Raw genomic sequence first — 25,484 nt, forward strand, 5'->3', positions numbered from 1 at the left:
CAAATGTGTGATGTTTGTTTTGGCACTGCTATTTGTTTTCTTTGCCAGACTGTAATACTGTAAATAGCATGTTTATGCATTAAGCTAATTTAACACCCTTATGTTTGCACATAGCATGGAACTTTTACTCTAAAAATAGCTTTCTTAGTCTCGACGGTTGGTGTGTTGAAACTTCACCTGTGCCTGAGTCAGCATTGTAAATACTGAGACTGAAAGTTATTGGATAGCTGAAAATAACCCATCAGATGCCCTCATATGGAAAAGGTATGTCATCTTGCTCCAGTTAAGTATGACTGTTGATTCATTGTACCTTCTCCTTATGACAGGCAAGCAATTGTGTGGCTTGTAAAGGGCTATTATTACTGCTCTTATGGTAGGTCTACTGTTGGAATTCTAATTCTATGTGAATTACAGTGGCAATCTGAGAGCTGCCCAAAGAAAAAGCTTGAATTGAGACAATGGAGAGTAACAGCTAAAGGTTTTCTAAATAAAGCCAACATCAGCTCGGTGATGCAGACGTATATGCTTTGTAGCCTAATACTGTAAATAGTCAGCAGTTGTAAGTTTGTCGACACAGCTGCAGTGATGCAACTGCAGCAGCACTCCAGCTATTTTTGAACCACTCAGTCTGTTTTTCATTGAGGCATTCCTACCACAAAATGAATGGATACACACAGAAATGTGTCCATTCAGCTACTTAAGGACTCTGTCATGTCAACATTACTTATCTCACCCTTCTGAGATACAGGTCTTTTATGTTACCTTTTGTAAGAAAGCAAAACAAATGCAATCAATGAGGAGCAAAAAAAAAAAGAGCGTATCTCACTACTTTACATTAAAAGCTATAGATTTTTCTCAGTTATTAGTGCTTAGTATCTTTTTTACTGTCTCCAAAATCAGCCTGTAATCCATTTATTTTGGCTAAAATAAAATAACATGTTCAGTGCCATCTAACAGCAAATGTAATTTTTACCTGAGTTAATGTATAAACTGACATTACCTAGGCTGAGGCAATATAGCTTCCCCCCTTAAGCGAACGAAAATACAAAATGCCTGCGATTTACAACCCTGTGAAAGCATGCTTTTGGTGTCACAGGAAGGTTTTGATCTTCCTATCTGGATTAATAAATGTCACTCACAAATTAGTTTACATAGCTGCTGCTGCTGTTGTTGCTGAGTAATACTGTAAACATAGGGACACAGACAGGAAAATGATAAACATATGGCTTATAACAGTAAGCCTGATTCAGTTTCAGAGAGCACAGTGATGTTCAAGTCAAAAGCTGTCAGTTGTTCCTGTGTTTATTCCTGTTAGCGTTTGATGAATTTAATGCAGAGGTTCGTAGCAATGCAGGGGGAAATGCTGTTAAGCTGATATTTGACTTTTCTGACACATTTGGATGGTGCCTCCAACTCTGTTCTGTGTGCAGCTGCCAAATATCTGCTTCTGGATTGGCAGCTCTCCTTCATAGCTGATTTATATTCATAGAGTTTGTCCTGTGCGCCCCTGACCCTACATTTTCATAGTTGAAAGACCTTATTGTTCGTGTTGTAGGGAAATAGCCTGCGGATCCCAGTATCTGCTAAACATGATGAACAATCGCTGCCGTTATTGTTATGATGATGATAATAAGAAATAAGCACTGTAGATATTATAAAATAAAGCGCACAGCTGTGTTGTTGTGGGGGTTTTTTGTTTTTAATTTCCTTGTACCCGCCTATAAATAACGACAGAACAAATTTATTTTCATAAGACATAGCAAGCTTTAACAAAGTTAAATAGACACTTGTCAGTTTCCAGTTTTATTCCTAATTTCAATAAAACAGTGGAACACAAATATTTCAGTGGATTGCGATAACATTGCCTCTCATGAAACTGAAGGTTGAATCTCTGATCATGGAATTTCATTCTTAGGAAAATTAGGAATGAAGCCGTGCCACGCTAGCTTTCAAGTGTTTGTAAAATACACAGATTTAACACTTTCAGTACTGCATCACTAAGTAATATGATATGAATGCAGTGGTTTAATTAAGTGGGGCGATTATTAGACAGGAGAACCACTCTGATTTTTAAGGATGTACATGAGCCAACTAGCCAGCATTTATGGCACATAAACACACATTTTAGTGGTTTCCTTTGATTTCTGAATGTGTGTGTATAGTTTTGGAAAAGTGGTTTAAAAAAAACAAAACACTGCCACCCAGTATCACTCTAACTACATCCCAATAAATATAGTTTAGCATCTGGAGAAAACTGAGCCTGACAGGCCTTGACAGGCCTAGTTGTGGTTGCTAAATTATGTCTTGAGGATTGCTGTTGAGGGGAAAAGTTAAGTGAAAGGTCAGTGGTCCAGTCATGCACCGTATCTCTCCTAACTACACTTATTACATGCATTTATTCAGACCCAACAGCAGTGCAGAGTTCCAGATGCAGTGTGAGGTTTCGTTTAGACCAAAGGGTTACACGTCCTCCTGTTGTTGCCATGAATCCATCCAGCCACATTTCAGCTCCCTCCAGTGCTCCTTAGTCCGGTTTCTGTTGCAGTAGCACTGCAGTTAGCCAGCTAACAGAGTCTGACGTCTGACTGCCACTCTGTATTCTAACAGCACACACCTTTTCATTCAAGACATATTTAATTAAAATGTCCTCAATTTTCAGACCATGCAAAGATATTTTAATCTGCTCCCATTACGGACAGTAGAGCGCTAAATAAATGGAAGAAGTGGAAATTAGATTGAACTTGAGTTTATATGTGATGATAGGATGGTTGGCTGTGACTTCTAATGGCATTAAAAAGAATTAAAGGTATTAACATCACCAGGGTGAGAGCAGGTATAATTGAGACATGGCACACAGCCAGCAAAGTGACAGAAGGCTCTGTTTTAAGTGACAAGAAAATGAGAAATTGGGAATGCTCAGCAGCTACTGCTGATTGTGATAAGCTGATAACTGTGCAAATGTGAGATAAATGTGATGTGGATAAAGCCCATCTGTGTTCCTTCCATTAAAAGGTCGATTAAGAAAATAGGCAATTGTTAAATTTTGCATTCACCACAGGTGTTCCTGTTTAAGAAACCAGGTAACTTTTAAGAGTCATTCTTAAAGTAAAATTATTACAGTTTTTTTTTGTACAGCAATACAATATTTTGCATATTTTTTTTTGTTAAACTTCTCATTCCTGAGTAAAACAGGATTGCCAGTTTGCCTCTGTAACGTGAAGCTCATTGAGCAGTTCTGTTCGTTAGCAGCACAATGTTAGAATAAGATGCAGGGCTGAGTGCTGCTGTTTGCCCGGCCATCTAGCCTCCATCATTGTCACAGGAATGACAGAAAAACTGAGACCAGCTGCCCCAACCCATTACTGCTGCGAATGTGCAGAGTGGTGCCCACACACACACACACACACACGCACTCTCCACTCTCCGACACATTTAGCTGTCTGGCTTTTGTTCTAATGGAAGAACTGGCTTGGCTTTTAAAAGCGGTCAATTAAGCCCAATTGAGAGAAGGAGGGAAATCAGCATGTTACTTAATGAATGTCAGGAGACAAGTAATTATGACATGTCTGGAGAATGTGACTCTGGCATGAAAATGAGCTGATCCGGACATTTGTGAGGCTGGCGATTGATGCGTTGGATGTATTCGTCTTTATCGTGTAATCATCCGTGGAGTGTGTCATGACTGAAAATTAACTCATTTATGCAGTCTTTGTTACAGTACCATCATGAGCTACCTTTTGACAAATTACAACTCCTCCTTAAACAACTGCTTTTCAGACAAAGTATTGTACATACACATACAAGCTTGTTTTCATATCTTAGTGAGGACCTCTTATTGATATAATGCTTTGCCTAGCCGCTTACCCTAACCATCAAAAATGAATGCCTAGTCCTAACCCTCAGCCTAAACCTAACCTTAACCTAATTGTAACCCTGACACTAAAACCACATTTTGAGCCTCAAAAATTCCTTCAAACTCATGGGGACGGGCATTTTGCCCTTATTAGTGACCGTTGGACCCCACAAGTATAGTAGCATGGGTATTTTCTGTCCCCACAAAGATGTCTAAATATGTACACACCCACTTTTCAAATCAATTCATTTCCATGTTATTAATATTGCGCCAAATCACAACAGTTGCCTTAAGGTAGGGCTGTTCGATATAACGATATATATCGGATGACGATATAAAAACGTCTATCGTTTCATTTTACGCTATTGTTTGTTTCGTGGTGTCACTTTACGGCAATATTTTTTTCATCGTTTTGATGGTCACTGTAGTGGCTATGTTAATTTCTTAAAGTTCTCTCTTTCTCTTACATTTAATATAACCACACTAAGGACAGACAAGCGCCTGTTTTTATGCGTTGTGGTTAGCAACAACGACGGTAACACCATCGCGTGTCCACTTGTTTATTTTCCACATAAACCTTTCACAATAAACCTCAACATCCTGTTGAGATTTTTCAAAATAAACTGAATCACGTGAAAGAGCAGATTATTTACGGATGAGAAGTAAAAAAGAGCCGCCAGGTGCTAAAAAAGAAACCTTAGACTCAAACATTAGAACAGGCTGTTCCCCGCAGCACGCCGTGTAATAAATACTCTCAAAGAAAACGGCGGCCGTTACAACTTATGTCTAAAAATTTATAGTTTCATACATCGGTTAAAACACTCGACTCCAGGTACATGACGCGCAGCTGAAAACACTTCCCGCAAGTCGAGCTGCCCGAGATTCACAGAATCTGCAAAAATGTTACATTTTTGTGATTTATATCGTTATCGGACGATAGAATTCTTATATCGGGATATGAGATTTTGGTCATATCGCACAGCCCTACCTTAAGGCACTCTATATTGTAAGGTAAAAACTCCACAATAAACATTCTGTGTTTGTTTGACTGCTACACTGTTGAAAATACTCCCCACCCCACCACCACTCACAGCCTAAAACACTGATGCCTTATCTGAATGAACTTATTAGAAATTTGTGTTAAATAGCAGTTGGACAGGTGTATCTAACAAAGTGGCCAGTGAGTGTGTATAAAAAGTGGATTTTTTTCTTTTCTTGGAGCATCAACTCTAGATTCAGTTTTATCAGATGTCAGAGAGCACCTTAAGTCTCCAGCATGGCATCATGCTGCACCAGCAGCAGCAACTACAAAGGCATTTGTTTGACACAGTGGTGTCTCTCTCCCATTTTTCGATTCTTTTATTAACTCAATTTCTCATCCGTTTCTGTAAGGGGGTGGCGGAAACATGCTGAAATTGACCCTGGCTCCTTTTCTCCTTCCTGAGTACTCCCTGAAGTCAGCACAGTGTTGCTTTCACTGTGTTTTTTAGCTTTACGTTGTGTCTTGTTGTGTCTTGTTGTGTCAAGTCCTCAGCATAAAAAAAGTATTATTTTTAAGTGAGAACAAAGGAAATCAGGTAGAAAGCCGATTCTACCTTATATATCTGATTTACCTGTTGTTTTTAGTTTGGGTATATTTCTTATTACTGTTTGACTGTCCTGTCAGTCTGCATCATCTGCTTCTTCTGTGTTGTGTTTAGTTTACTACAGTACAAGCATTCTCTTATAAAGGGGCTGTCTTAATTTGTCTCATAATGAGGTTGGTAGATTAGATAGCTGTAAGGCTAAAATTAATTTCCTGCTGTTATAAATATGCCTTAAAATCAGATGACCTTGCAATAAAGATGACACTGACAATACTTAAGATTAATTTTCAACTATGAGCTTTCTTATCTATCCATTCTTTTCTGGTGTCACCACCCCACTGCTTTGAAGTGGTTATATTTGTAGATCAGTGGACATGACTTTTGTTCAACTTACTGTAGCAAGAAGTCATCTGTGTCCTACTGCCAGCCATCAGTGTTGTAAACACAGCAATACTCTTTGCCAAAGTACTTCCACAGATGGCTCAATGAAGCACTCTGCCTTGTTGTTCCTGTTTATTCAGCACTGCTCATCCCCATAATGAAATAGCTTCATTACAGCAATTTGCACTCATTCAGCAGTCTGGGAGAGCATGCAGATGCTCAAGTTGCACCGGTAAGCATTGAGAAAATGAACCCGTCCCGCTCTTCAAAAAACAACAGTAATTCTGATAACATTGAGAACTCCATGTAATGTGTTTGTCAAATTACAGATTTGGGCAACCAGAACACATCCATTCACTTGTCTACATATGGCCTAGCTGGAACGAGCAATAGGAGATGCAAATTATGGCACAAGAGAATTCAGACGGGATTTCTCCCAGACCTTGTAACTTATTGGATTTTTGTTGCAGTTTGGCAGGTGGTCTGCGGTTGAGATTTTTCATTGCTCCAAAAACGTTGGACCCCATCTGAAGCAGACCTGTGGAATCTGATCTGCATACATTAGGATTCCAATAAAAAAGGGATAGCTGAACCCACCAAACAGCCTACCTGAAACGAAGGATAGCTGAGCCCAGTCCATAATGAGGCTGTAATGGAGAGAAAACAGAAACCTCATCGGCAGCACAAGGAATAACACGAGCAGCGAGTAAGAACTAAAAGGAACTAAAATAGTTTGCTTATGTGCTTCATAATTTTATATAAAAATTAATCCAGACATTTTACATATTGACCCACAAATCCTGTAAAGGATCTTCCCTGACCCAATTCGACTAAGTGGCGTTTGTACCTTTTCCAACTCAACTGAGTTCAAAAAGACAGGTCTGACCGGACCTATGAAGACTTCTAATTTCCACTACATCTCCTCAGAGGCATAGCTGTTTTCAGTATTTTTAAATAAATGGTTTTAATGATAAAGCCATAATGCTCTGCTTCAGTGTTAAACCAAAATGCAGACTTCTTAAGTATCTCTCATAGGCAGTTTCTGTATGGATGAGCACAGTCTGTGTCCATCCATACAGACACTGCCTATATGGATGAGCACAGTCTTTAGGGATCCAGCTGCTCTCAGCACATGCTAGCCTTACAGAAACTTTAATTCCCTGCACTAGTACCCATAACTGGAAGAAGTTGTTCATTGCATGCGGTTAAGATGGCAGCAAAACGTGTGTGCGATACAAACAGTAACCTGCTGACTCAGTTCATTTTGTGGCAATGGTTTCCTGCTAATAATAGAATAGAATAGAATGTCATCAGTTATTAATAGATACACGGTGATGTTTCCTTAAGGGCACAATGTTTATGTAAGACCAGCAGATGTTGGTGACTTGAGGGGAAATCCAGGCTTTGATCACCAGGATAATCGTTTACTTCATTTGACTATAAATCAAAGTCATCTTCTTAGTGGGGAACCTGTTAACTATGCAGCCATGCAGCCAAGCTAAGGACCAAAAAGCAGAACACTCTTCACCAAAGTTATTCTCCTCACAGCCTCCTCGCAGTAATCATCTCCAGACCTGGTCACGCCACTGCCCGGTGACTCAGTTCATCCTTTTACGAAAGTACTGTTTGTGTCATTTCACGGCACTTCAAAGCACTGTGAGTAGCTGCCGCAACACTCTGTTGTCAAAAGAAATACAGCAGAGAAATAGTGTGGCGAGCAATCTTAGGCATATGACCAAGAGTGTTGTTGTTTGGATTTCTTTCTGCCAAGTCTCACTCTGTGTTTCATTCCACTCTTGTCGGCTTACCTGTTCATTTTTTTCTTCATTGTTTTGAGGTGCAGTAAGCTAACCTGTATTGCGCTGAAGCTGGTTTAAGAACTTAATTTCCAAAGGATGATGTTCACCGCACCAAAATATTGTCATGTTTATTCACTTGATAATGATAGACTTGGATATTGCTGTTTTCAGTATTCACTTCTTACAACTGTGTTCTCCTTTCACTCCAGAATCTGGAAAGTAATTTTCTATTTTTCAAAGGTCATTTGAGGGCCCAGTCATGTAAATGATGAAGCCTCGCATGTTCCTCCATTTCCTATCCTTATAAACAACCAGGAAATTGAAAGCAATAATTCTTGATCGAATGGTAAACCTTCCTGAAATGGGTTTTCCATGACATTTCAGTACGCTTTGCTATCCTCCTTTTGGTGGTACAAATATAGTTTCCCTTGTGCCAGTGTGGGTGCTGCAGACCTGCAGACCTGCAATCTCTATTTAAATATTATGAATTTATTCTACAGCTTTCTCTAATTCACATCAGAGAATGTTAAGTGCTGGGCTGTGTTGCAACTTCAGAAGACCAGGATGGTCTTTGATCCAAGAGAGTGCAGTTAAGAGGTTGTCTGTCTCTTAATTGTTCACTGCTGGAGAAACTGCAGCACCAACAGCTGATTGAACCTACAGTAATAATGAAGGATAGTCACTGCGCATCACTGAGCGTGTGTGTTTTTATCTATGTTTACAGATTCTGCTTTAGTAAAGTTGCAGTTTGGAGTTCCCGTAATAGCATGTTTTACATCCTGCAAGTGCACATTTACAAATGTGCTGTGCTGTTGCATTTGTTGGTTTATATCGTGTTTTTCTGACTAATTCGATGTTGTTCATGAATATTAGAATGGTACCAGGTTATTTGGAGACAAACGAAAAAATGTGTTAACTGAGGCCTGATTTAGACTCCTGCTGTGAATCACTGTGGAGTCTAATACATAACCTACATAAGTGGCTGACAGCGTTGCTTGCATTTATGCTTGTGCTGGTAGATTATGTGTCAGTTAACTTGTGCTCATGTCCCAGAGTTTTATATGCAGTGCAAACAAGTAAAGTGCTGGGACTTTTTTACTTCCAGCGTCGTCGTCTTTGTTTTCAGGGTGCAAACATGTTTTTCTTCTTTTGTCCTTTTACGTTCCCTCACTTCCATTCTAATATTTTTCAATCGCTCTTCAGGAATTTGCTAACATTTGTGAGTCTTTATATTAATTGTATGATTTGTATTCCATATACTGTGACATGGTTGTTATTCTGTTACTGAAAAACTCAAAAATTGCAACAAAAAGTAGCCCGAAATGCAGATGGCAGGTTACGTCATAGGTTATATTGTAGAAGTTTGCAGTTACTGTGTAGCAATGACATAGAATTCTTGCCAAATAAGGCTGAAGTTTGCATTGATACTGATCAAAGATCATTTTTGACCGTGGTTGGGATTTGGGACTTTATAAGGAAACAGACTTGAACTGAATAAAAATAAATTAGCTTTATCCATTGCTAGCAAACAAAACAGCTAGCACCAAATTGGAGTTGACCTGTGATGTTCGATAGAGATGAAAGCAATAACTGAGCTGAGCTGCAGTCCATGTCTTATTGCCCTGTGCAAAATATTCACACTTATAAACACTTAAAAGAAGTAAAGAAAATCTGCTGCTTTCGATTATCCCAAATTCTAAAAATAAACCTGGAAAATAAACGTTAATTATCTAAAATGCTACTAAATGGACTAAAATGTTGCATCATAAATCATGCTTGATTTGTCCAGAAAGAATGCTTTTTCGATTTTTGTTTTGGAGCTCCCTGATTATGTCTTGTTTTGAAATTGTGGTGCCCTGAGAAAAAATTGGACTTCATTTTTGCTTGCCCCCATATGTTTAGCATTTGAGTCCAACACTGAGCCTTAAGGTTGGGCCTGAGGCCTTTCGCAGTGTGGCAGATGGTGGATTATCCAAACAAGTGGACAAATTACCTCGGATTCCCCTCTGCGTCTGGGTGCTGTTGAGAGTAGCAAGAGCCCAGCAGCCAGACCTGCCAACAGTGGGTCAGCTGGCACAGAGGGCTGTTCACACACTACCCTGCCTTACTTCCTGGCATCTTCATTTCCCCTCTTCTGTTTTTTTTTTTTTTTTTTTTCATCCCATTTTTCAACTCTTGCTCATTCTCCTTCCACTTGGCAAGGTTTCATTCACCGCAAATGGACCTTGGAGTGGTTTTGTTTCAATACAACTCCCCTTTTTGGTTTCGGTGGATATTGTTCATGGCCTTGATTTGTGGATGATTTAAAGAGACATCTGCAGATGGGCTTCTTGTGATTGATTGTTTCTGCCTCTGCTGCTCTCTCCTGGAAACTGTGTAATTATGATGAGAAGGACAACAAATGGCTTGTGTTCAGTCATGATCTATTGTAGGTAAAAACAATAAAAAACAAGTGAGACTGTATCATTAGTTCTTCGGGGCTCCATTTTTTTTTTTTAAAGAGAGGAGGAGACTAGGCTAATCTCATTTACCCCTAACAGTTCTAAGAAGCTATGTGTCACCTTCCAGAAAATGCTCAGGACGTCTAATCTAGCACTGTCATACAATAGACCTTGATGGTGATAAATTATGCTTTTAAGATGTGAGTCTTAAGTCTTAATGGTGATCAAATGCCTCTTTCCTAATTGAATTGTCCTGCAGGCATTACATGGTCCATGTAAGTGTATCAGGACGGGAGCCAGGGGAGGCTGAAGATTCTTGATGCTCTGTTCAAATAGACCCTGAATGGCTAATGAATGTTATTAATGAAGCCTGCTAATGCAAGAAGACAGCCATTCAAAATTAACCATTTCAAGGGAACAAAAGCGTAAGGATGGGATAATCCTCCTCATCTGCAACAACCGTGTCATCTTTTTCATCCATTCACGCGTGTATTCATGAGTTCTTGGAGCCGTAAATATTTTTCAGCCTCATCTGCCGCTCCGCCCCTTGTGTCCTATCAAGACTCACTTGTGAGCTGGGCTCCCTGTTTTGCAGACTGCCAGTGGAAAGGTCAGGTATCATTTAGCCAGCAGAGAATGCTTTCGCTGGTGCCACATCCTCCACGCTGTGTCCACAAGAATTTACACAACAGCAGTGGAAAATGTCAGTACACACAGAGCATGATGATAAGACGCTTCCGACAATATTCTCGTCTTTCCCACTGTTATTTAGACTGTAAGTGTTGAATCGTTCTGTTTCTCTTGTGACATGATCGCATATAGAGTACACACAAGAAAGGTGATAATGTCATTCAGCAATCTTGGGGTTTTTTTTGGTTTTTTTTGTCTTTCTCTGTAGTGTGTGAAGCAGAGGCTGACAAGTTATAGAAAATTTGAGCCAGAAGAAATTGGCCCCTCCTGTTCCTGACAGGATTTTGGTAGCTTCCTATGTCTCAGCAGGAAGTGCAAAAAGTCAGACTTCTCAGTCTTTCATCTCCACGCCCACAGAACTAGAACACAGAACCCCTGTCTCCTCCGTATGTTTTGTAGGGCAGGGCCTGCCTACATGTTTGTTTCTTTCCCTGTCACACATTTCACACACGCACACGTATATAGACAAGTAGACCTACAATCAAAAGTCTTACTCCTCGCATAAGATGGCAGAGATTGCTTCCTTCCTCCCCGCTAACATTTCTTCATTTGCCTAATGTCCTGTCAGTCCCGTAGAGGCTCCTTTTCAGCAAAACTATGTTTTATTCATTGAAGAAAACAGAGCGCTCAAGTTAGAAATACACTTGTCAGAAGTTAACAGCACAACTGTGCATAGCAGAAAGATTATGACCGTTCAACAGTCAGCCGCGACACATGTGTGGAATCCGGCGTGTGTGCTCCCTAAAGAGAGCGCATGAGGAGCAGTCGGGAGTGAGGCAGCAGGTGCAAGAATGTGTTAGCAGCTCTGAGCGGGATGGGTCTTGTCAGCCCACCCCTGTTACTCTGTAGGGAGGTGGGGTAGGGAGTATTTTTCGTGGCAGTGCGGCACATCCATGCGTGTGATTGTCAGCCACTGGTATGCATCTTGTGTGCTCTCCACACATTTGTGCCAATCGTCTGTGGCGTCAAATGTGTTCATGTAGCTACTTGTCTCATATTTGTGCGTACCAGGTGACCTTTCATTAACATGGCCTTTTTTGAATACAGTCGCCCACACAGCTGCAGAAGGAGACAAATCCAGAAGCCTCCCACTCGCTAGTGCTATAACCAGCTAAATACCAGACTAACAGCAGGTATGCAGCCTTGTGAAGCCATGATATTGTAGTTTAGACCACAGTAATAGATGGTTTTGACCTAAAAGGTGGAGTTCTCTGTATGTGTGTTCTCGTGCATGCTTGAGTATGTGAATAACTATTGTTAAAAAAAGGCCAGCATGTCATTCCTTCCAACTAGCGTGATATACAGAGGGAGCTGGCTTAAATCAATAGTAGCATTCCTACAAAACATACTCGGCAGCTGCTTATAACACTTTGATATCACGCTCCCTGCCCTAGTGACAGAATGAGCTTCATCCTGCTCCACGGCCTGGCTCTTTGTGTTTTGCTTGCATCCACATTTTGTGAAAGGGATTTTGGCAATGGAGAAGGCATTCCTGCTGGGGTTGAAGGAGGCGGCCAAACCACATGGAGGATGATTACACTCCTGAGGGAAACAGTGGAAGAAGTGGGAGAGTAAAACCTAGTTTGGCTCATCTTTACTACATGTTGACTGCCTGCAATGGCTTCCGTATATACTATAAATCTAAAAGTGCATTTTTTATTTATTTTTTTTGCCACAAAGAGTTAGTTGCAGTGCAAACAAGCCGTTCTTTTGACTTGTACTGTCACACCAACTTCTGCTGCTTCATCAGTGGGATGAGCCTTATAGCTTGGCAGTTCTTTCAGCCTTCTGCTGGGTTTTTTTGTTTTTTGTTTTCTCTGCAATGGCATGGACCATTATTGGATCCGGGAAAGGGATGAGGCAAAAATTACTCACTCAGCATTATCCAGTTTTTATTGGCATGAGTGTTTTTACAGGATTCCCGCTGACTTTTAAAGGCGGGGTATGAATATATTTTAAGGGACATTCTAACGCAAGTCCTGAGCCTGATTCCGGTCAAATGTTAATAACTGTTCTGCAATAGTGACACACTCTTTCCCAAAATACAGCGCTGGCAAACTGTAGTTTCATTGGTGGTGTTTTTTTGGAACTTGAACTATAAAAATCAGGAGAGCGCTGACGGATGTTTGGCAGAGGAACGACCAGCGCTGCTGCTGTTGCTGCTGGCAAATTTGTGGAGAAGCCCACATGGCATACTGCAGGCACATGTCTGGGGTCCAGCCAACAGAGAGGTGTCATAAAAGTGTAAAAAAGGTGTGGGACCTGGCATAGCAGACACTGACATCGTATTATTACGTTGCGAGCTGTTTTTTACTGCGAATCAAGGCAGCTATGTTTGTCTTTCCTCAATCCTATCTGATTAAATCATGTTCGTAGCTATTATACAGTTTTGCACATTTTTTAAATTATATTTGATTGAATTTTTTTTTTAAAGACTAGATTGGGATGCACTTATGATTTCAGATTGTCTGCAAGGCCAATTTATACTTTGTTAAATTAAAGTCAGCAGCTCATAAATAAAATTTAAACTAAGAGTAAGAAGAATAACGTTACAAGTGTAAATAAATGAGCAAAAAGTTGTGCTAAAAAAACAATTAAAAAAAAAAAAGGTTAAGAGTGAAGTTAAACTTCTGCTGAATTTCTTTTTTTTTTTTTTTTATATTTCCACAAGAAAATGCAAAGCAGAGATCCTGTCGTCAAAATTGTATACTAATTCTAGGGTCGGTCATTACGAGCCTTTATTGACGAGCCCTTTTGTTATGGTAGTACTTTAACCTGACACATAGAAAAAAGTCGAAAATCTTTAGCACTAATTCCCACACACCATCAATCAGCTGTCCATAAATTACTCCTGCTCCTGTAGTTTATGAAGTGCCACATGTCATACCCCACTTAAGGACGCGAGCGCTGTGGAAGTCGTTTAGGTGTTTAAGAAATGTATTCATGAGGAGCGATAGAACTAGTTTATTCCAGGTTTACTTTGCAACTTTTTTTTTTCACTGGTAATCAGTTTTGTTTACAAGAGCTCATTTTCTACAGTGCACTCTTGGGGTCGATTAGCATTCATTGTTCAGTCATCTGGAGTTTTTGTTTTGTGTTTGACTCATTAAGGAAAATGAGCTCGCTTTTATGGGATAGCTCCTTGTAGAGTGTGAATAAAGCAAATTTGAAGAAGAGTAAAATTAAGAGCTTCATTTGGAGTGAGACTGAACTGACGTTTGAGTTTCATTACATACCGTCACCATGAGCACACATTGGCTCATGTGCCTTTAATCTTCACCATAACTACACGTCAACTTTTATAACAATTTTTTTTTTAATAAAATCGACTTTGGTTGGAAACAAGATTTGAATTGACAACCGTGTTGAAATGTATTCTTGTCCTTTCTTTTGAAATGACATTTCTTTTCTTCTTCTTTTTGCCAGCTATTGCATTGTCTTGTTTACTCCTCAAGGGCAGGTGCTCAGCAGTATTGATGTGTAAGCTCGTGCCATGAATTTTAAAACGCTTTGATTAACAGTGAGCCATGTGAAAGCTAATGAAATTTTAATATGTATTGTTTGTATGGAAACAAAAAATATGCATCATCCCATTCGCTGTTGTCAAATATTGACCTAAATACCAACAAGGGATAAAGAATTTTAATTTTGATACAGTGTGACAAATCAATCAAAAGGCTTTTGAGTGTCATGAAAGATGATGTAATAAAACAAGAGAGAAAAGCTTTAATAAAAAAGAAATCAATACATCATGTGAGTTAATAAAAGGCACGGGTACAAATTCATGAGATAAAAATATGCTATAAATTTCTTGTTTGGATCTGAATATCACAGCAACACAGCAACTGTACTGTGACACAAATGCATTCCAGCTTGTGGATGCATTCATTAGCATGACCAACATTCATGTTTACTTTCGCTCTCTGTACATCTTATAAGAATGGTGAAATATTGCGTAAAAACCCCTGCTGTTATACTCCATTTCTGCCTTTTCCTCAGTGCCACAATGGCGCATGAGAAAATGATGCAAATGACCATCTGCTACGACGGTGTTTGTTCTTCCAGTCTGCGCTGTAGTCAGGCAGGTCTTGGTCTCAGCTACACCTGTTGGGAGCTTGGTTAGCATATTTGTGCCAACTGGTAGGCATGCGGGTAAAACGTCCATGAAAATGAAGAGAGATTTCGTGGGAGCATATAAGGACTTTACTGCACTTCCCTTTCTAAAACCCAGATTTAATGTGGTTTGGTTGCACAGAGAAAGAACGATGCACATTTGGATGTTTTATTGCAAATTGCTCGGTCCTTTTTACCTTAGTTTTATAAGAAATGCCGTGGCCCTTACTGCTAGCTCATATTTCATGTGCCTTCCCAGCTCTGGTCTATCAGCCCTGTCAGACTGAATCAGGTTGGACAGAGCTGAGAGGTCTGACTGGACTTTATCAGAGGTTTCTCTCCAGGCTGTCTAATGTCTGATATAATGGAAGCTGAAGAGGACAGACAACAAACACACTAACATACACACACAGGGTAGACTTTCACTCTTGTGCAGCTCACTGGATATATTGCAGATCCAAAGACCAAAGTACATAAAGGCGCTAGAGGAGTGAAGTGTATGACGTTAATCATTTTGCTTATATAAAGCTTTTACGATATGTTATTGGTTTTCTTTTTCTTTTGTTTGCTTTTTGAAACCAGTGCATATGTGTAAAGTTTAGCTGGAGTAACCGACAGCGCAGTCTCTAGCTGTAGTCAGACACTTTTACAGTAGGTTTTAATTAGGCTTTGGCTATTTGCAATGATTCATGTCTGATCGTTGGACTGGATGCTTTCAATATTAGAGCGTGGGCTTTATAAAAAATGCATTCCACCAGAAACATAAAACATGAAAAACATTATCCACTCTCCCATTATATCGTTAGAGCCACATCTCTGCCTTAGTTGTCTTTTCTTTTTATAGAGGATGAAGTTGAATGGCTAAAATAAAACCAGCGCAGCACAAATGCCTGAGTGATCAAGTTATCAATTACGTCTGACCTCAAGGGAGTCTGTTTTCTGAATGCTGTTGGCAAAATACACTTCAGTAAAAATTCAATCATTTCCTGAACAAAGGTCCAATTTTGAAAGTTTATTTTGTGTATTTGCCAAAAGACTTGTATTGCTCATTCTGCATTTTAGCTCAATATGTTGCAGTTTGCTGTGGAAATCTGATAAGTGGACTGCAACTATCCTTTTGTAAAATATTTCGAACCCACTTTCTCTAAGACTGTTGGTGTTCCCCATTGTTTAATCTGCTGGCAGTCATGTTGTTTCATTTGCTCAGAAGCAGGGTGACAGGGATCAGATCACAGGCAGTCATGTAAACACTGTTAGCAGCTTACAGTGGTAATCCCCCTTTACTGTATTTACTTCTCCTCATGTGTAATCAAGTGGGGAACACCTACCAAGAGGCAGCACTCATCTGAAGGTCAAAACAGCACAAGTGTCAAGAGAGACCACGGTCAATGCTGTGTAACTATTTGCATTGCCCGAGCCTCGCTAATGCACGTTTTCCCCAAGGACACGTACGTCCTCTGGAATAGCAGGATTGGTACACAGGTCACAATGCTGCACCAGCAGAAGTAGCTATCTCGGATAAAGAGAACAAATCAATACCAAGCACTCTGGCGTCTCCCTATGTACCCCCCCTTTAGCCTGAAAATCTAACTTTTTTTGGACATAATAAATATTTATGCCTTTCTGTTGAGCTAATTACACTATTTCTCCTACTTCGTTGCAATAGCGTCCTCATTTATGCGCAATATGACTCATAAATGAGCCATGACTTTGAAGTGATGGAATAGTAAGAGTGGCATTATGCTTTATTATTTAAATGCTCATTGGGTGTATTTGTAGTTTAGACTTTACTGTGAATTACGAGTAGCAAAACTGAGGTCACGCACAGTTCAGGTTGTATAATTTTGCCACAAGAAATGATTTGCTTCTGTCCTCTGTTTGCAACCCAGTTTGAGAGTAAAATATGTCAGCGTTTGAGCATGAATCTATCTCCACTAATGAGAGACAGCCTAAGGAGAGCGCGGTGTCTGTCAGCACCGTTAAGTGCGGAGGTGATAGAACTTAATTTTCCTCATATTTCTAGGCTGCGGCTTCTGTCTGCATTGTTGTGCTGCAGGGGGAGATTATCGGATTATCACACAATGAGGCAAAATGTAGAAAAAAAAAATAGACTTAAAAGCATGAGATTCTCGCGCCTTCACCGCTTAAGTGTTTAGTGCGTGTGTTGTTTTTTCTGTTTTTATTTGTTGAAGCTAGACTCTTGGGGAAGTATAACTGGAAATCCAACGTGATTATCTTTGTATATTATACAAACTTATCTTTAAAGTTGTGAACCAAAAACACAAGAAGATGATTTGCAGATCGTATAAACTATATATTTAATTGGGAATTGTATGATTTTTGAATGGTGATATTTGGGAAATTTGTAATCTTTGGGGTTTTTTGGATGTTTTTTTTTTTTATCAATCTTTTTTATGTAAAATTTTACAATTTAAATCTTTCTTTGTTTGTTTATATTGGCAAATAATTTTGGGAGGATAAGACAGCCCTTGTAGGCCCTATATAGCACTTTCCTTTCCAATGTCCAGTCCATTTTCCAACGCATTTTCTTTCTAAAAGAGAAGTAGAATGAGCTGTCTTGACATTCCCGGGAGGAATGTGAGCTAGTTGAAGGTTGTGGCAGCAAGGTGGTGGGGGCGCGAGTGGGTCTTTGCTGACTGTTGCTGGAGGCCTTTCAACATTAATGGGCTATTGACCCCCAATGGGGTAGAGGCATGAAGTGGCAATACATCATAGCCACATCCACGTGTCATCTGACTCCCCTGTCCCCCTCTTCTGTGACCACCCAGGAATCAGGACAAAAGGTGCTTACCACTCTCTTCTTCCCATTTCCATTCCCAAAACCAATCCCATTCCCATGCTGTCTTCTCCTTTCACCAGCTATACACAACCTGAACTCTGGATGCACTCCCCTCTAATCCACCGTATGTCTTATCTCAGCTCAGGAACAATAGCTACAGAGTGTAGCATGGCTCAGAGCTACAGTCGTCAGAAAAAATGTTCTGCTCCCATAAGGCTGTGGGACACTGCATCCAGCAGCATCAGCCAAGCAGCCTGTCTCTGCTTCACATGAAGTCTTCCTCACTGTTTGTCGAGAAATTATTTCGGCTTCTGTGTGTTTGACTGTCGGTTGAAATGGAATTTCTATTACTGCAGTGCAATTGACAGCCAGAGCAAATGACTTCTCGTATCTGTGCTTGCTGTCATTGTGTCAGTATGCTGATCTGTCGCTTGTCTTTTGTTTGTTCACCATGAAGCGGTATAAATTAGCTGTTCGGACTATGCTGTGATTCATGTTGTTAGGTAGGCACCTGTCCAAGCCACTGTTCCCATTAATCTTCTATTAATGAGCTTTTACCTCAGTCCTAATGAGCTGTGATTGCAGCTACGCAAAGAATCAATGCCACCTTATATGCGCTGGTCCTACAGTGGGCAGGCGTTTATGTAGGTGAGGCAGTGCCAATCAGACAGTGATGCGAGAATCAAATCACAGGGAGTCGATTTTACAGTGTTAAATGATCCCATGGTAATCAGAAAATCCAGTTAATTACTCATTACTGCCAGACTGTGTCAGCTATTAAGCTGATCCTTTAAATAAAACAGGAAGCTCTTAGGCTTAACTCAAGACTTATTCAAGTGTTAAGTTTGTGTGTGTTGAGTGCTTGACCTCATCAAGTAGTTTGTTGACAGTGATGACGATGTCAGTGAGTTGGGAGTAGTCCAACACTTTGGCCAAAATTTAAATATGACCTGAATCCTGCTGACTGATAATCTCTCAATGTGTCTTAGCACCACAGTCAGATTGATATTTGTAAAATATTTGCATAACAATTTGCCAACTGTATTATGAATTCTGGATGACTTTGTTGATCTCTTAGGTTTTTACCTGCTGTAGACAACATTCATGGTTCTCAGACAATGTTTGAAACCAGTGTTGTGAAAATTCCCATCATGCATCCTGATCTGTCACAGTCCAGATACTGGATCTCCGAGGGTACGCTGTGGAGTCTAGCAAGGGGCACAACCTACAGAACTTGCAAAGTAGTGCATCTAGAAATCACATTCATTCTGGACATACAAAAGAAGTGATCAGATTGGAATTTGGGGAGTTTAGAGGCTGGGTCATTTTCGGACTGATTTTATCTTCTATTTATTTTGGCGCAAGCATTCCAGCAAAAGTACATCTCTAGGCTGATGATGCGATTATATACATGTATGCCACCTCTGTAGAGCAGGCAGAACAAGAGTTCCAGACTGCATTTCACTCTTGAAAAACTGCATTTAGAACTGGTTGTAAATGTTCAAAAGACAAAATTTATGGTATAGTCAAAAGCTCACCCACCCACGCTTGATGGTTTTAGCATTGTTACTTCTGAGACTAAATCTGTTCCACCACACCTACAAGTATTTGGGTTCATGGTGTTTCTCTTGAATGTAAACATTGCTAAAGAGGTAGAGCTGATCGTCTACCAGTTAGAGGTTCAGTGGTTTGATTCCCGCTTCCTCTAGTCTGCATGCCAAAGTAATTAAGTCATAAATCTTGCAACTGATGACTTGCAGAAGGCAGCACTGATATATATTTTTTCTCTATAAAGCAATACTAGGTACACTTGTTTTCTTTGTAGCCTTTCCTGATACGAATAGTTAAGTGTGCTCCTCTAAATGGTTGTTTTTGATTTGCTTAGACCTCGGATACATCTGGGGAAAAAACTGTTTTCATATTACGCACTTTAGACATGGATCACTCTACAGAAAGAAATCATCTTAAACATGAGTTTAAAAGCATCATAAGAAATGCAGTAAAGGAAATCTGAAGATGTTTTTTCTTTAGAGGCTGGTAAAATTTAGAGTATTGTGTATTAGTTATAGTTGGTAATGGTGTGACTGATTAGTAAGGATTTCCCCTCCTATGAGAATTAAAGCAAGAAGACTATGTTGAAGAGGATTTTTACATCTCCTTCATATTTAAAACCAGTTCACAGCAAAAGCCTCCTCTTGGCTCCTGACCCTTCAGAAGCAGTGGTCTCTTAATATTGAGCTTCAAATATCAAGTGATATGTGTTCATTAGAGCTGTCCGCTGTTATGTATTTTTATATCTATATTTATTCTTGCCACACTCTCCCACCATCTGTGCTTCCTGCTTTCATTCTCCTCAACTTCCTGATGTTCTCTCTTTATATTTCTCTCTGTGGCAAACTTGCATCACCTGACTGTCTCTAATTTTCTTTTTTTTCCTCCCCTTCTCTATTCACTCGCTGTCACTGTTGTCTTTTTTTTTTTTTTTTTTAAATACATCCCTACTGTCTCCTTCCGATGCTTTCCTCTCTTCCCCTCGTCGCTCTCTGTCTCCGCTACTTTGTCTGGCTTACTTCCGTCACCGCCCGCCTCTGTCTTGTTTTCTGCTTTGTGTATGTTGTCTCTTTAGGCTTACTCTCTTTTCCAGTAAGGGAATGAATCCATATACATGTCAGAGTGCTGTGGAAGACACTGTTCATCTTCTACTCCCTCAGGCCACCTAGAGAAACAAACAATTTACGCATAAAGTGCACACACTAACACAGGCATGCCTTCGCTGGGATATGATATGTGACTGGCTGGTTCCAATGCCTTCTTTTATGTTTTGCTATTTTGATAGAAGGTTCTTTTTGTACCATCGCTGAACAAATTAGTACATATTTATGTACTGGTGGTGGTCAGAGGGCCCGGTGGCGCCAGTGTCCGGCAGCCTCGCCTCTGTCAGTGCGCCCCAGGGTGGCTGTGGCTACAATGTAGCTTGCCATCACCAGTGTGTGAATGGGTGGATGACTGGATATGTAAAGCGCTTTGGGGTTCTTAGGGACTAGTAAAGCGCTATATAAATACAGGCCATTTACCATCTTGTATTAAATAATTTTAATAGATTTTCTTTCACCAGTTCACAAAGGTGACCCAATTATGTGGGTTTGCTGACAAGCGCCTGTCACTGTGTGTCATTTGTTTCTCAGTAAGTACAGCCTTCAACAGAAACAGAAATTATAGGAAGGAACGAACCAAAAATATTCTCCTCTCTGGACCAAGCATGAATAGACTAGATCTGAGACTTAGTTTCCAGGCTTCCCATAAATATATATATATGTGTGTGTGTGTGTGTGTGTGTGTGTGTGTGTGTGTGTGTGTGTGGGAGACTGTCACAGGCCTCAATGTGTATCCACCTCAAGTGCAGTGTTAAGCCAGGAGAAAGGAGGAGCGAGAGAACAAATGACATGGCTGTTTTTGTTCTATCAGCAGGAGGCTGATGGAGACACAGCAGCACACAGATGCACGTCCTCCACACACGTGGACAAACGTGTCACAGCATGAGCATGGATAGGAAAAACATTTACACTGAGTGGTTCACAAAAACTCTTTATAATATATATTTATTATGAATTTTTTTTTTTTTTAAGTTGATATTTTCAGACTGTTAAAAAGGCATACATAAATGTATTCATGTTTGTCTTTTCTCCTTTTTGTTCTATAAAACATAGAGATGAAATCATAATTTAGCCAAGATACAGACACAAAGATGACAGGACTGTGGTGTCTTTGTTTACTGAAACTTTTCTCCCAGAGATCTGTGGGGAACCGTCAGCAGCAAGAGCCTCCTCTTGGCTCTAGTCACTAAGCAGATTTATACTCAACACAGAGGCGCCATGGGTCAATGAACAAACACCTTTACTTGTCAGTGAGCTTTCTGACTGACACACAGTACCTGTGGGTGGCCCCCGATATTGCTCAAATCTCTGGCTTTGAACACCAGATCAACCCCGTTTTCTCGTCACAGACTAGGCCAATCAAACGGAACGAAATCAAAGCTTTGTTCATCAGCTCCTTTTCTACCTCTGTTAAATATGTGTCTTTGGGAGGACCATGTCTTTTATTATTTTAGCGAATCAGAAAGCAAATGCAATTAAATGTATCTGTTTAATACATGAACAAAAAAGCCATTTTTAGTCTCATTTTCTACATCCAGTTTCACTTGTGATATTTTGTAATTCACTTTAAGGAGTTGCTGTCAGCAGAAATTCACCTTGTTAAAAAGCAAGCCAACTCAAATGATAAAGGATTTCTTTTAAGAGTGATTTAGCTGGTAGAGCAGGCAGAGCAAATCCTTAAGCCTGGATATTTTCTGCACATTGTTTTCTAGGGGTGTAAAGTCAGTCACATTTAATCCTTCAGTAGTGCTCAAGAGATGCCCTCAATCAAATCCAGATATTCCCTGTGCCCCTGAAAGCGCCTCACAGCAGCAAATTCTCTCTGGCTCAGTGTGAGTGGGTGGGTGGTAGTCAACCAGAGAGGCAGATAAATGTGTTTTTCTTTTACATATTACACTCTTTAGCCTCGCAATAAAAGCACGGTTATGTAGTTGTTTGCTACTTTCTTGCAAATGCAGTGAATTTACTGACAGTCAACAATGGAAATGGAGGAAAATAACACAGAATCGGTCTGGATGATGGTGATGGCAGGATGGTTTGATCAGTTCTTTATGTGCAGCAGGATGCGGCTGCCAGGTTTGTTGCAGTTAATGTTTTTTGATTTAATCCAGAGCTTTCTGACTGCCCTTGCGCTGCCATGATAATATGCCCAGAGGGCTACTCATGCAGTAAGTAGAACAGGAGCCTCCCTGGATTTATAGCAAGGAACATGTTCCTCTCTCTCAGAATTAATCTCCTTAGTTTGGAACCACAGGAAGAAAAATGAAAACAAAGATTGGATCTGCCTCTTATTTTGGAGATTAAATTTTCTTTTTCCTATTTTATTTTATTTTACTTTGGTTTTTTTGCCTTCAGTTGTGGACACCTATTATTTTGGCATGCAGTATTTGTCATTTTTCATTAGGGAAAATTGCTTCTCGGTGCAAAGGCAGATGTTCGGTTCTCAGCAGTGTGCTGCCATCGCAAACATCTTTTTTAGTAGCACTAAACAGATGGTTGTGGGTGTTAGATTGCTGCCACTACATGACTTTTGAAAACCCTGTTGAGGGTGGTGGACTGTATTAGGGCTTTTCCAACATACAAAAACAATGTTGCTGCCCCCTAGAGAGGTTTATAAATCACATTTTGCAAGCTTTTTTGGGGGGGTGGCTGTAAAAAGCAAAAAGTGGAAGTGCAGCATCTGGACAGGAACTCTGACATCCGGGGAGGGGAAGGTATGAGGTAGATCAAGAGAGGGTGTGGTGCTTGACTTCTGACCCTGATCAGAGGGTAGGGGTCAAATGCAAAATATAGGCTGCAGCAGTGTTGCTACATGCAACCCCACGGTCAGGCCAGTCTCTGCAATTTGTCTTGACAGATGTGCCCCCTCCCTGTTTACTAAACGTGTATCAACAGGAACTGACGAGATGAATAAGACGAGCAGTAGGAAAGAAGGAAGAACGAAAGGTTGGGAGGAAGAATTTTTTTTTTTTTTTTTTTTTTTAAATGCAAATAAAGGTAAGGAGGCCAACAAGGCTCCTGTCTCCATACACAAGCCTGGTTTAGCAGGGAGTCTCAGTCCACCGCAACAGTTTATTGAAGGCAGCATGCCTTCAATTAAAGGGTTCTTTCCACATGGTGTACTCACCCCACCAATGTAACACCTCCCCCATTAATTTTCCCCCTTCCTTGCAACTTGCTTTCTTTCCCTTCTTCCAGAGTTATTTGTTCTTCTGCAACAAAGGTAGGGCCTAATCGTGGTAGGATCTCATAACACCAAGGCTTTTAACTGCCAAGATCAAAGAGTGCAAGTTTGTCTAATGCGGGATTACGTTCAGATACGGGACCTGGCAGCCTCACCTCACTCCACCCCTACACCACCACCAGTGGCGGGTAGCTCCATTAGGCTCAACGCATTGCTCATTTTTCCGCAAGAGCTCCCTTGGGCCAAGAGGCAATTATGCAGTAGTGTGGCATAATATTTCATTCTCTTCACATCGCATTGCTCTATGGTGGTTCTGGCCGCTAACAGCTTCATGTGGCCCAGGAGGAAAGGTGCAGGCTGCTAACAACTTCATGTGAGAAGAGGAAGGTTGGAGAGGGGAGGAGGCGGTGGAAGAGGGAGAGGAGAGTTCTCAAGGGCATGATGCTTCATTAGCATCGTCAGGTCTTTTTCACCTTCTTACATGGAGAGTGAAAGGGTGGGCATGCGTTTTAGTTGTGGTCAGGTGATGTTAACTAGATTTGCGACGTGACTCATGAGTATAAAAATGTACACTGGATTGACAGTTTTGCTCCTTGCATGCAACAGTTACAGGGGGAAAGTCATATTTGGTTAACACGCTTAAGATGTTTTACTTTGTATTTCCACCGCCTTTGAACAACAAAGCAACGTTCAATGCCTTCTGTTTCACTGATGATTATACATGTAAACAAAAGAAAACGTAGACGTTTTATAACTGATGTCTATAGACAAACTGGCAATGTTCCAGAAACCAGTTAATGGTGTATGTTCCAGGAGGGTACCAAAGTTTAAAAACGGAGCCCTTTCTTGAACTCTACAAAGATTGCACAAAGTATAATGTCATTATGCCCACATTTGTTTTTGTCCAACCACCATGATAGATAAAATCACCTCCTCCTCCTCCTTTTTTTTTTTTTTTTTTTGATCCTGCTATTTCTTTTCTGGCACTGTAAATCCTCTCCTGCATTTCATCTTTTCCTGAGTGGTGGCACATAAACTTAATACAATAAGTATTTGCTGCTAAATGATGTCACATTCATAAGGAAAATCCCTTTCTGGGTTGAACAGCAGGGTTGAGGATGTGGGTTGTGCCCACATCTTTTCTGCCAGTTGCAAACATCCGTGTTTCTTGAAGAGAGGTCATTCTGGGAAAAAAAAAAAAAAAAATTTCTAATGCATTAGGTCACCAGGTGGTCATCATTTCTGTTTGTGCGTCTAGCCAAGAATTTAAGTCTGATGGAGAAATGCTGACAAGTAGTACAAAGGTTGCTATGAAATCATACATTAGGTAGGTTGTGGGGAAAATATCTAGTATGTCATATTTCTTCTTCAAGTGATACTTGATGAATACACTGTAGCACTGTTTCTGTGTTTTTGTATTATTAAAACGAGCATGTCGTGTGTCAGTACTTAACCACTTTGTGTGGTGACGCCATAATGCAGTGAATCACTACATAATAGGTGTTTGTCTGCTTTTTCAAGCTATTTTTTATTACTCAGTTATACAGATATTATGGAAAATTGTTCTACAGTGTATTGGGAATTGCTTTTTTTGTGACACTGTTATTATTGTGGCTAACCTGTCGTTCCTGTATTATATCAATAGTTATTCTGGGATCCACCTCCAAAACCAATGATTAAAGTATTTCTACACTAGAGGGAATAGGCTCAAAGGATTTAAGGCTTTATGTGGCTTGAGAACTAAATTGAGGCTACAAAACATTTTATTTAAAAGAAACCACAGCTTGCTTCGCTTTTGTGACATCAAGATCAGGGGCGTTATTTGGCCCTTTGACATTTTCACATAATTTACGACAAAATTATTCTAACGCTTGTGACGGTTTCTGTTGGTTTCAAAGAGTTGTTAAATGTTACAGAGAGAAAGAAAATTGGTACTTTATATTCAACTCGGTTCTGACAGTGATGGGCATGTTCATCGAGGAC

The 25,484-nt window shown here is 40.2% G+C and overlaps 1 protein-coding gene across 3 annotated transcripts in view; it reads left to right on the forward strand.

The window, feature by feature from the left end:
* shf (Src homology 2 domain containing F) overlaps positions 1-25,484 on the forward strand; it is a 98,715-nt gene that overhangs the window by 47,626 nt on the left and 25,605 nt on the right. The gene's annotated exons all lie outside the window — the stretch shown is intronic.

The sequence above is a fragment of the Diplotaxodon limnothrissa genome, linkage group LG1, assembly GCF_057381915.1.
Source record: "Diplotaxodon limnothrissa isolate DT_005_m linkage group LG1, D_limnothrissa_male_GT1.1, whole genome shotgun sequence".
Lineage (NCBI taxonomy): Eukaryota > Metazoa > Chordata > Actinopteri > Cichliformes > Cichlidae > Diplotaxodon > Diplotaxodon limnothrissa.